This window comes from Brassica rapa, chromosome A04 (genome assembly GCF_000309985.2).
Source record: "Brassica rapa cultivar Chiifu-401-42 chromosome A04, CAAS_Brap_v3.01, whole genome shotgun sequence".
Classification (NCBI taxonomy): Eukaryota; Viridiplantae; Streptophyta; class Magnoliopsida; order Brassicales; family Brassicaceae; genus Brassica; species Brassica rapa.
In genome coordinates this window covers 6,949,628-6,961,006 of record NC_024798.2, presented here as the reverse complement: position 1 = coordinate 6,961,006, position 11,379 = coordinate 6,949,628, and the positions used below count along the sequence as shown (strand labels likewise).

The following is an 11,379-nucleotide window of genomic DNA, read 5'->3' as shown; positions in this document are numbered from 1 at the left end:
ACAAAGTGATTCATCCATCTTTAATTGGAACGACGACGAAATTGTCATAATCCCAAACTGAGAAACTAGAATCACCGGATTTGAAAGTGGGATAACTTCTTCATCCTAACTCCTATGAGATTTATTCAACTTCCTGGTGATTCTCCACCACTTTATGTATCCAAATCAAGCTTCTTACAAAGTGATTCAGCCTGGTTGAATTTGATCGACGAAGAAGTTGTCTTATTCCCAAACTGGGAAACTAGAATCACCTGATTTGAAAGAAGGATAACTTCTTCATCCCAACTCCTATGAGGTTTGTTAAACTCCCTGGTGATTCTCCACCACTTCATGTATCCAAATGAAGCTGCTTACAAAGTGATTCATCCTGGTTTGTTTGGAACAACGAAGAAGTTGTCTTATTGCCAAACTGGGAAACTGGAATCACCGGATTTCAAAGTGGCATATCTTCTTCGTCCCAACTCCTATGAGGTTTGTTTAACTTCCTGGTTATTCTCCACCACTTTATGTATCCAAATCAAGCTTCTTACAAAGTTATTCGTCCTGGTTTGATTGGAACGACAAAGAAGTTCTTGTATTCCCAAACTGGGAAACTAGAATCACCTTATTAGAAAGTTGGATAACTTTTTCATCCCAACTCCTATGAGACATTTTCAACTTCCTGGTGCTTGTCCACCACTTTATGTAACCGAATCAAGCCTCTTACAAAGTGATTCATATTTGTTTGATTGGAACGACGAAGAAGTTGTCTTATTTCCAGACTGGAAAACTGGAATCACCTGATTTGAAAGTGGGATAACTTTTTCATCCCAACTCCTATGAGATTTTTTCAACTTCCTGGTGCTTCTCCTCCACTTTATGTATCCAAATCAAGCTTCTTACAAAGTGATTCATCCAGCTTTAACTGGAACGACGACAAACTTATCGTATTTCCAAACTGAGAAATTAGAATCACCTGATTTCAAAGTGGGATAACTTCTTCATCCCAACTCCTATTAGATTTATTCAACTTCCTGGTGATTCTCCAACACTTTATGTATCAAAATCAAGATTCTTACACATTTATTCATCGTGGTTGAATTTGAACGACGAAGAAGTTGTCTTATTCCCAAACTGGGAAACTAGAATCACCTGATTTGAAAGTGGGATAACTTCTTCATCCCAACTCCTATGAGGTTTGTTCAACTTCCTGGTCATTCTCCACCACTTCATGTATCCAAATCAAGATGCTTACAAAGTGATTTTACCTGGCTTGATTGGAACGACGAAGAAGTTGTCTTATTCCTAAACTATGAAACTGGAATCACTGGATTTGAAAGTGGGATAACTTTTTCATCCCAACTCCTATAAGGTTTTTTCAACTTCCTGGTGATTCTCCACCACTTTATGTATCCAAATCAAGCTGCTTACAAAATGATGCATCCTGGTTTGATTGGAACGACGAAGAAGTTGTCTTATTCCCAAACTGGGAAACTGGAATCAACTGATTTGAAAGTGGGATAACTCCTTCTTCCCAACTCCTATGAGATTTTTTCAAATTCCTGGTGATTCTCCACCACTTTATTTATCCAAATGAAGCTTCTTACAAAGTGATTCATCCTGGTTGAATTGGAACAACAAAGAAGTTGTCGTATTCCCAAAATGGAAAACTGGAATCACCTGATTTGAAAGTAGGATAACTTCTTCATCTCAACTCCTATGAGATTTTTTCAACTTCCTGGTGCTTCTCCACCACTTTATGTATCCAAATCAAGCTACTTACAAAGTGATTCATCCTGGTTTGATTGGAACGACAAAGAAGTTGTCTTATTCCTAAACTGGGAAACTGAAATCTCCTGATTTGAAAGTGTGATAACTTATTCATCCTAACTGTTGAGATGAAGACCAAGAAGTGAAGATATGAAGCTTTAGGGTTCAATGAAGTGAGAAAGTAATTTTGGAGTTTTTACCACATTAACTTTTGAGTTTCACCATTTCTGGATAAAGGTAACTACGTTAAAGCTTGTGAAGTTACTTTGCATCCATTTGGAGAGAAAAAACATCCAAGGGCATTTGGAGAGGATACGGGGCACGTGGACATGCTGTCTTGAGCTGGAAAGGAGAATATACTTTATTACTGTATAAAACATGTGTGAAACCATAACCAACCATTTCAAAAGGAGTTCCAGCATGTCCATTGACTCCCACATGCTTATGGATTTCGAAATCCCCTTTGTATCAGCCTTATCTCTTCATATATAATTTGTATCTGAGACATTAAATTAATTAGTGGAGTTTTGAATATTTTCTTTGGTCTCTCTCTACTTATTCTCTTAATCTCTTCAATCTTACACAAAACAGTCTGATTGTTCTTAAATTTGTTTAAACACACTCTAATACACAAAAGTGTATATGGTATCAGAGCCAGGTTGCTAAAAGGGTGGGAGTGTGTTACTCTTGTTTTTAAAAATATAGGTTTGTGTTCTTGGTGTTCTTGAGCTGTTCTTGATGTTCTTGAGTGTTCATGATGGTTTTGAGCTCTGTTCTTCATTTTCTGGGTTTGATTGAGTTCATCTGATGGAATCAAACGACTCTAGCATAGAAAAGAAGACCAGATCAATTTATCAAGTGAAGAAAGAGAGAGAAAACTAGTGGATCTGGTCAGATTGGATTGAGACAACTTTGGAAAGCTGTGGGATTTGGAGTAATCAGATAAAGGATGAACCTTTAAAGGAGTTGGTTATTTTTGAAGATGAAGCTGTTCAAGAAAACACTAGAAAGAGTGGGATTGAAGCAGCTTATGAAGAAAGGTCCAAACTTGTGAAGGTCAGTGAAGACAAGAGGGTGATATGTGACTGGAAACAAGGAAATGATGACCTTTATCAGCTTGTGAGAAGGCTGAAAGAAGTGTGGGTGGAGCTTACAGCAAGGCCAGAGGTAATTGAAGAAAGGAGAGAACAAGATGTTATCTTTAACTTTATTGTGAATGAGATATTTGAGCTTGTTCAATACACTTGTGATGTGTGTGTGAAGAACAAGAAATCAATTCAGTGGAAGGGTGGTACAAACTGTAAGAAGGGAAGGTTGAGAAAACTTTCCACGGTATGGTTCATGAGGAGAAAGGCTTGGAGGAAGAACAGTGAGTCTGGTTATGTGAGTGACGAGATGAGCTTAAAGATGATCAAGGAGGCTGTACAACAAGTGGTGAGATGAGAGTGTTCTTACTCAGGCTAAATGGGGGAATCAGTAGAAGACAGTGTGGTGTTAAGAGAGCAGGAGAATGAGGGTGGAGCTGATGATTGCATCACCATGAAGGAATGGTGAGTGTTCATGGAACATGGACAAGCTTTAGCAGCAAGCAAGACACATGGTGTACAATCCGGAGCTCCTAAACCCAGTGTGATTGATTCTGGAGCAAGCCATCATATGATCAGTGATAGGAGGATTATAAGTGAGATCAAGGCTGCAACATGGAGTGTTATGATAGCTAATGGTGCTATGATCCCAATAGAAGGAGTGGGAAAGCTCAAACTGTTTGAGAAGGACAAGACTGCCTTCTACATGCCCCGGTTCACTTCAAATCTGTTATCGGTGAAGAAAACTACCATTCATCTTGATTGTCAAGTATTGTTCAGACCTGATGAAGTTGAATTTCGAGATTTGAAGACTGGGAGAGTTATTGGCATAGTAGACATCAAGAATCAGCTATACCATCTTCAAATGGCTAAGAATTCTAAACCCTTTGATTCTGTGTGCTTGAGTAGTGTTGTTGATAGGTGTGATAGTATGACTTGTAAGTGATTCATGCTGGTTCGATTGGAACGACGAAGTAGTTGTCTTATTCCCAAACTGGGAAACTGGAATCACCTGATTTGAAAGTGGGATAACTTCGTCTTCGCAACTCCTATGAGATTTTTTCAACTTCCTTGTGATTCTCCACCACTTTATGTATCCAAACCAAGCTTCTTACATAGTGATTCATCCTGGTTCGATTGGAAGACGAAGAAGTTGTCATATTTCCAAACTGGGAAACTGGAATCCCCTGATTTGAAAGTAGGATAACTTCTTCTTCCCAACTCCTATGAGATTTATTCAACTTCCTGGTGATTCTCCACCACTTTATGTATCTAAATCAAAATTCTTATAAATTTATTCATCATGGTTGAATTTGAACAATGAAGAAGTTGTCTTATTCCCAAACAGGGAAACTGGAATCACCTGCTTTGAAAGTGGGATAACTTCTAAATCCGAACTCCTATGAGGTTTGTTCAACTTCATAGCTATTCTCCACCATTTTATGTATCCAAATCAAGCTTTTTACAAAGTGATTCATCCTGGTTTGATTGGAACGACGAAGAAGTTGTTGTATTCCCAAACTAGGAAACTAGAATCACCTGATTAAAAAGAGAGATAACTTTTTCATCCCAACTCCTATTGTTAAACAATATGAATGAGATGAGGCAGGCTTGTGTTATGAGATATAAGAGTGTTGAAGAATGCAGAAGACAAGAGAGGATGAGTTCGGGACGGTCGTACGATCAGGCCAAACATGAGACCGTACCATGGTAACTTTTGGATCGACCAAAGTTAACTTGGATCGTCCATAAGTTACCCGGTTGAAGAGTAACTCGGCTTACCTTACCTTGGAGGCTCTTATCTACAATAAGACCGTTGGATCAGATGGATATGGCGTGGCTACAGCTAAGGACAGCCTGTAAAGTAAAAGCAAAAGGTGTCCAAGCATGTGGCTAATCCCATTGGTTATTTTTCCTATAGTCTCTCATCTTATCCTTGACTTCACATGCTTGTATTTTGAAATGCCCTAGCTCTCTCTCATATATATATTGTACCTGGTCATTAATAAAAAATAACACAAGAGTTTATGAGTTTCTCTCTCAAGTTCATCATGATTATCTCATACAATTACTCGTAAACATCTTAATCTCTCTTAAACTCTCTTAAATATCTCAATACCTTTCTTATTCTGTAAAATCATATGGTTTCACAGCCAGGTTGGCTTTGGTATTGAGATCTTGTGTTCTTCAGCTTCATTCAAGTTTATCTTTGTGTTCAGCGTAAATAAAGATGGGAGGCAACAGCAAGATTGTTAGGTTCTGATTTCACTCAAGGGTGGAGGAAACTACCTGTTGTGACCAAGGCTGGTGAAGACAGCCATTTGGAGGCTAGGGCTGTGGAGTCTCATCACGGATGAATCTCCAAAGCCAGTGGCCGGTGAGGAAGAAGGTGGGAGATAGCTCGCGGTTGTTGATGAGAAGAAGTGGGTTCAAGATGATCTTATGGTACTGTCCGCACTACAAGGGTCTCTTGAGGTTCATCTATTGGAAGCATACAGCTATTGCGAGACTCCTAAACATCTGTGGGAGACACTCCAAAAGACATTTGGGAACATTACCAATCTGAGCGGTGTGTTTGAAATCAAGCGAGATATCAACATACTTGTGCAAGATGGAGAGGAGTTCACCAAGCATTTGGGAAAGTATAGATCATTGTGGTCTGAGCTTGAAACCTTGAGGCCTAGCACAACTGATCAAGAGGTGCTGATGGAGAGGCGTGAGCAAGATCAAGTGTTTGGACTGCTGTTGACATTGGATTCTCCGTTCAATGATGTGATCAAGCACATACTGAGGTCGCCAAATCTCCCATCCATGGAGGAGGTGTGTGCGCAGATTCAAAAGGAGGAGGGATCTCTTGGTCTCTTTGGAAGTAAAGGAGACCTATCATTGGCCAATAAGGCTGAGGAAGTGGCACTGGCAAACCGTGCAACATACAGATCAGATGACAGGAAGTATGGTGATGAGAGGAGGTTTGGAGGCAACTGTGATCACTGTAAGAAACCGGGAGACAAGAGGAGCCAATGCTGGATCCTACACCCACATCTTAAGCCAGCCAAGTTCAACAAGGATAGAGAGGCTAGTGCTAACCTGTCTGCTGAAGCAAGTGACGCCGGTCCATCAGGAGCTGGCTCAAGTGAACACGCGGGTGAAAGCGCATCAAGAGCCATGGCCTCTCATTACACGGCTGGGAAGAGCATGGAACATGAGGTGATCAGGAAATCCGACATCGTTGCCCTCATCAAAGCTCTTAAGGAGTCTGGTACATTCGGAAACACTCTTGGATACTCATATTGAAACACCCGTCCCTCCCCATTTCCAACCGGGGTTCCAGGGCGCGGGGTTTAGAACACACATGTCTACTTTTCCGACATCTCCGTGTGTCCCGTTTCTGGTCCCATGAGTTTCAGGTGCATTTCCTTCTTTACCGTCGACATTTCCACTTATAGTTCTGCAAAAATGGGAGAGGGAAAAGAGGGGTGAGTATTAATACTCAGTGAAGCGATTCTAGGCCAGTCTCCCCCATGAGCTTTTATACCGCTCAATGCGAAACGAGAACTGACTAGTCACTACACCCATTTCTTAACTAACTATTAAGGATTTATTTCACAAAACAAGCAATGCAATGAACTCAGTCATCGCTCAATTCACACATTTCAGTTTATTATTTAAGACTCCATTCATCCTATAACTCTAGGACCTACACAGCTCAAGCGGACCAACCCTCCCCTTTTCTTGCTGCATCCCTATGAGGTCGCCTGCCCTGGTACACCCGGCATCCGGTTCCCTTGGATGTAGTCCATACCCCTTGCAGTGTATTACGACCCCTTCCCGCCAAGACTCGGCGTGACTCAATCTTACCGGCGCCTCTATTCTTACTTGCCGTTTTTGAACGCTACGGCCGCCGCGTTTTCCCATACTCCCCACCAGTCCCTCGGTGGTTCGTATTCCATTTCTATTCATTTCCCATACTCCCCACCAGTCCCTCGGTGGTTCGTATTCCATTTCTTAACTTTTCCTTTTTTCTTATCATTTCCTTTTTCCTTAAACCCTTAGACTCTTTCTTACTTTCCTTTTTAGACGCCACCCGTTCTCGGTGTCACACTCAATCCATTCAACAGTCATTCATAGGTTTCCTATCATTCATCTAACAGACCGGTTAACAGTTCTCTTATTACCCTACGTTCATTTCTTTATAACCATCCTAGCTCTCAATCACAACCACAGGTCTTCAACCAATCAAACAATCAATCAATCATCAACCCAGTTTATTTAGAATCTTAAATCAGTACGAGGGTTCTAATGCAATATGATCTATCATCCTAACAACAAACAAGATCTAATCAATCCTAGCAACCCATTCAACGATATAAAAGAACATAGAACAGATCTGGGTAGAACACCTCACCTTAGCCTAGATCTGGTTGGATCTGAGATGCAGGAGAGGTGAGATCTGAGATCGACGACCCACACGGCTACCACCACCACGCGCGGCTGCTCACGGCGAGAAGAGAGATACGCGGCCGAGAGGGAGAGAAGGAAACGCGGCGAGGAGAGAGAGAGAGAGAAGAGACGCGGCGAAGAGAGAGAAGGAGGAGAGAGGCGGCGCGAGGAGAGAGAGAGAGTTGACGGCTAGGGCTTTCAGTCTCCGGGAATTCTCTGCAGGGCTTCGCTTCTAGATTTCTGATGAGAGAAAAAGAAGTGGAGGCTTGCTTTTATAGGGGGAAGAGAAAGGGAAAACCCTAGGGTTTTCTAGCTGGGCTGTAGAGAAACCCATTAGCTTTTAAAATTTTTTTAATTGGGCTGGTTTTGGGGTGTTACACATATACTGCTCATGCTATGACTAAATGTGATAATAGGTTGATAGATATCATTGATGAATTAAAACTTAGAAATGAATCACCTAGAACTCATATTGTTCAAGGGATAAAACCATTGATTGTAGATTCAGGTGCTTCTCATCATATGATAAGTGATGATAGTCTTATAAAAAACATAGAACCACATGGACATGTAATAATTGCAAATGGGGATAGAATTCCTATTAGAGGATAGGAAACTTGAACCTGTTTGATAAGAACTCTAAAGCCTTTTACATGCCTGAGTTTACTTCTAACCTCTTATCTGTTAATAGATGTACTACTGATCTACAATGCAATGTTATCTTCAGTCCTAATGATGTGAAATTTCAGGATATTGGGAGCAGTAAGTTGATTGGACAACGTGTAGCCAAGGGAGACCTTTAAATGCTTGAAGACATTAAATTTATTTCTACTTCTAGTTGCTTGCTTAGTTCTGTTTCAAATGGTGCATTGTGGCATTCTAGGTTAGGACATCCACATGTTAGAGCCTTAAGCTTAATGTTACCAGGTGTCATGTTTAAAAATAATGAATGTTAAGCTCCTATTTTGGAAAAACATTGTAAGACTGTGTTTCAAAGATCAACTACTATCTATGAGAATTGCTTTGATTTGATACACTCTGATGTTTGGACTACTCCCTGCTTTTCTAGAGATAACTACAAGTACTTTGTCACTTTCATAGATGAAAAATGGATAACTCCTTCTTCCCAACTCCTATGAGATTTACTCAACTTCTTGGTCATTCTCCACCACTTTATGTATCCATATCAAGCTTCTTACAAAGTGATTCATCCTGGTTCTATTGGAACGACGAAGAAGTTGTCTTATTCCCAAACTGGGAAACTGGAATCAACTGATTTAAAAGTGGGATAACTTCTTCTTCCCTACTCCTATGAGATTTATTCAACTTCCTGGTCATTCTCCACCACTTTATGTATCCAAATCAAGCTTCTTACAAAGTGATTCATCCTGGTTCGATTGGAACCACGAAGAAGTTGTCATATTCCCAAACTGGAAAACTGGAATCAGCTGATTTGAAAGTGGGATAACTTCTTCTTCCCTACTCCTATGATATTTATTCAACTTCCTGGTGATTCTCCACCACTTTATGTATCCAAATCAAACTTCTTACAAAGTGATTCATCCTGGTTCGATTGGAACGACGAAGAAGTTTTCTTATTCCCAAACTGAAAAACTGGAATCAACTGATTTGAAAGTGGGATAACTTCATATTCCCAACTCCTATGAGATTTTTTTTTCAACTTCCTGGTCATTATACCCCACTTTAGGTATCCATATCAAGCTTCTTACAAAGTGATTCATCCTGGTTCGATTGGAACGACGAAGAAGTTGTCTTATTCCCAAACTGGAAAACTGGAATCAACTGATTTGAAAGTGGGATAAATCCTTCTTCCCAACTCCTATGAGATTTTTTTCAACTTCCTGGTAATTCTCCACCACTTTATGTATCCATATCAGGCTTCTTACAAAGTGATTCATCCTAGTTCGATTAGAACGACGAAGAAGATGTCTTATTCCCAAACAGGGAAACTGGAATCAACTGAATTGAAAGTGGGATACTTCTTCTTCCCTACTCCTATGAGATTTATTCAACTTCCTGGTCATTCTACACCACTTTATGTATCCATATCAAGCTTCTTACAAAGTGATTCATCCTGGTTCTATTGGAACGACGGAGAAGTTGTCTTATTCCCAAACTGGAAAACTGGAATCACCTGATTTGAAAGTGGATAACTTCTTCTTCCCAACTCCTATGAGATTTTTTTCAACTTCCTCGTCATTCTCCACCACTTTATGTATCCATATCAAGCTTCTTACAAAGTGATTCATCATGGTTCGATTGGAACGACGAAGAAGTTGTCTAATTCCCAAACTGGAAAACTGGAATCAACTGATTTGAAAGTGGGATAACTCCTTCTTCCCAACTCCTATGAGACTTTTTTTCAACTTCCTGGTCATTCTACACCACTTTATGTATCCACATCAAGCTTCTTACAAAGTGATTCATCCTAGTTCGATTAGAACGACGAAGAAGTTGTCTTATCCCCAAATTGGGAAACTGGAATCAATTGATTTGAAAGTGGGATAACTCCTTCTTCCCAACTCCTATGAGATTTTTTTTCAACTTCCTGGTCATTCTACACCACTTTATGTATCCACATCAAGCTTCTTACAAAGTGATTCATCCTAGTTCGATTGGAACGACGAAGAAGTTGTCTTGTCCCCAAATTGGGAAACTGGAATCAACTGATTTGAAAGTGGGAAAACTCCTTCTTCCCAACTCCTATGAGATTTATTCAACTTCCTGGTCATTCTCCACCACTTTATGTATCCATATCAAGCTTCTTACAAAGTGATTCATCCTGGTTCGATTGGAACGACGAAGAAGTTGTCTTATTCCAAAACTGGGAAACTGGAATCAACTGATTTGAAAGTGGGATAACTTCTTCTTCCCTACTCCTATGAGATTTATTCAACTTCCTGGTCATTATCCACCACTTTATGTATCCATATCAGGCTTCTTACAAAGTGGTTCATCCTTGTTCGATTGGAACGATGAAGAAGTTGTCTTACTCCCAAACTGGGAAAGAATCAACCTGATTTGAAAAAGGGATAACTTCTTCTTCCCTACTCCTATGAGATTTATTCAACTTCCAGGTGATTCTCCACCACTCTATGTATTCAAACCAAGCTTCTTACAAAGTGATTCATCCTGGTTCGATTAGAACGACGAAGAAGTTGTCTTATTCCCAAACTTGGAAACTGGAATCAACTGATTTGAAAGTGGGATAACTTCTTCTTCCCTACTCCTATGAGATTTATTCAACTTCCTGGTCATTCTCCACCACTTTATGTATCCATATCAGGCTTCTTACAAAGTGGTTCATCCTAGTTCGATTGGAACGATGAAGAAGTTGTCTTACTCCCAAACTGGGAAAGTAGAATCACCTGATTTGTAAAAAGGGATAACTTCTTCTTCCCTACTCCTATGAGATTTATTCAACTTCCAGGTGGTTCTCCACCACTCTATGTATCCAAATCAAGCTTCTTACAAAGTGATTCATCCTAGTTCGATTGGAACGACGAAGAGGTTGTCTTTTTCCCAAACTGGGAAACCGGAATCAACTGATTTGAAAGTGGGATAACTCCTTTTTCCCAACTCCTATGAGATTTTTTTTCAACTTCCTGGTCATTATACACCACTTTAGGTATCAATATCAAGCTTCTTACAAAGTGATTCATCCTAGTTCGATTGGAACGACGAAGAAGTTGTCTTATTCCCAAACTGGGAAACTGGAATCAGCTGATTTGAAAGTGGGATAACTTCTTCTTCCCAGCTCCTATGAGATTTTTTTCAACTTCCTGGTCATTCTACACCAGTTTATGTATCCATATCAAGCTTCTTACAAAGTGATTCATCCTGGTTCGATTGGAACGACGAAGAAGTTGTCTTATCCCCAAACTGGGTAACTGGAATCAACTGATTTGAAAGTGGGATAGCTCCTTCTTCCCAACTCCTATGAGATTTATTCAACTTCCTGGTCATTCTCCACCACTTTATGTATCCATATCAGGCTTCTTACAAAGTGGTTCATCCTAGTTCGATTGGAACAATGAAGAAGTTGTCTTATTCCCAAACTGGGAAACTAGAATCACCTGATTTG

The 11,379-nt window shown here is 40.1% G+C and overlaps 1 long non-coding RNA gene across 1 annotated transcript in view; it reads left to right on the top strand.

Moving 5' to 3' along the window:
• The first annotated feature begins 1,075 nt into the window (after positions 1–1,075).
• Positions 1,076–11,379, top strand: part of LOC117133514 — a 12,480-nt gene continuing 2,176 nt past the window's right edge. Inside the window, exons 1-2 of the long non-coding RNA XR_004457371.1 lie at positions 1,076–1,175; positions 4,066–4,102. This is a non-coding gene — a long non-coding RNA (uncharacterized LOC117133514). The remainder of the gene's footprint in view (positions 1,176–4,065; positions 4,103–11,379) is intronic.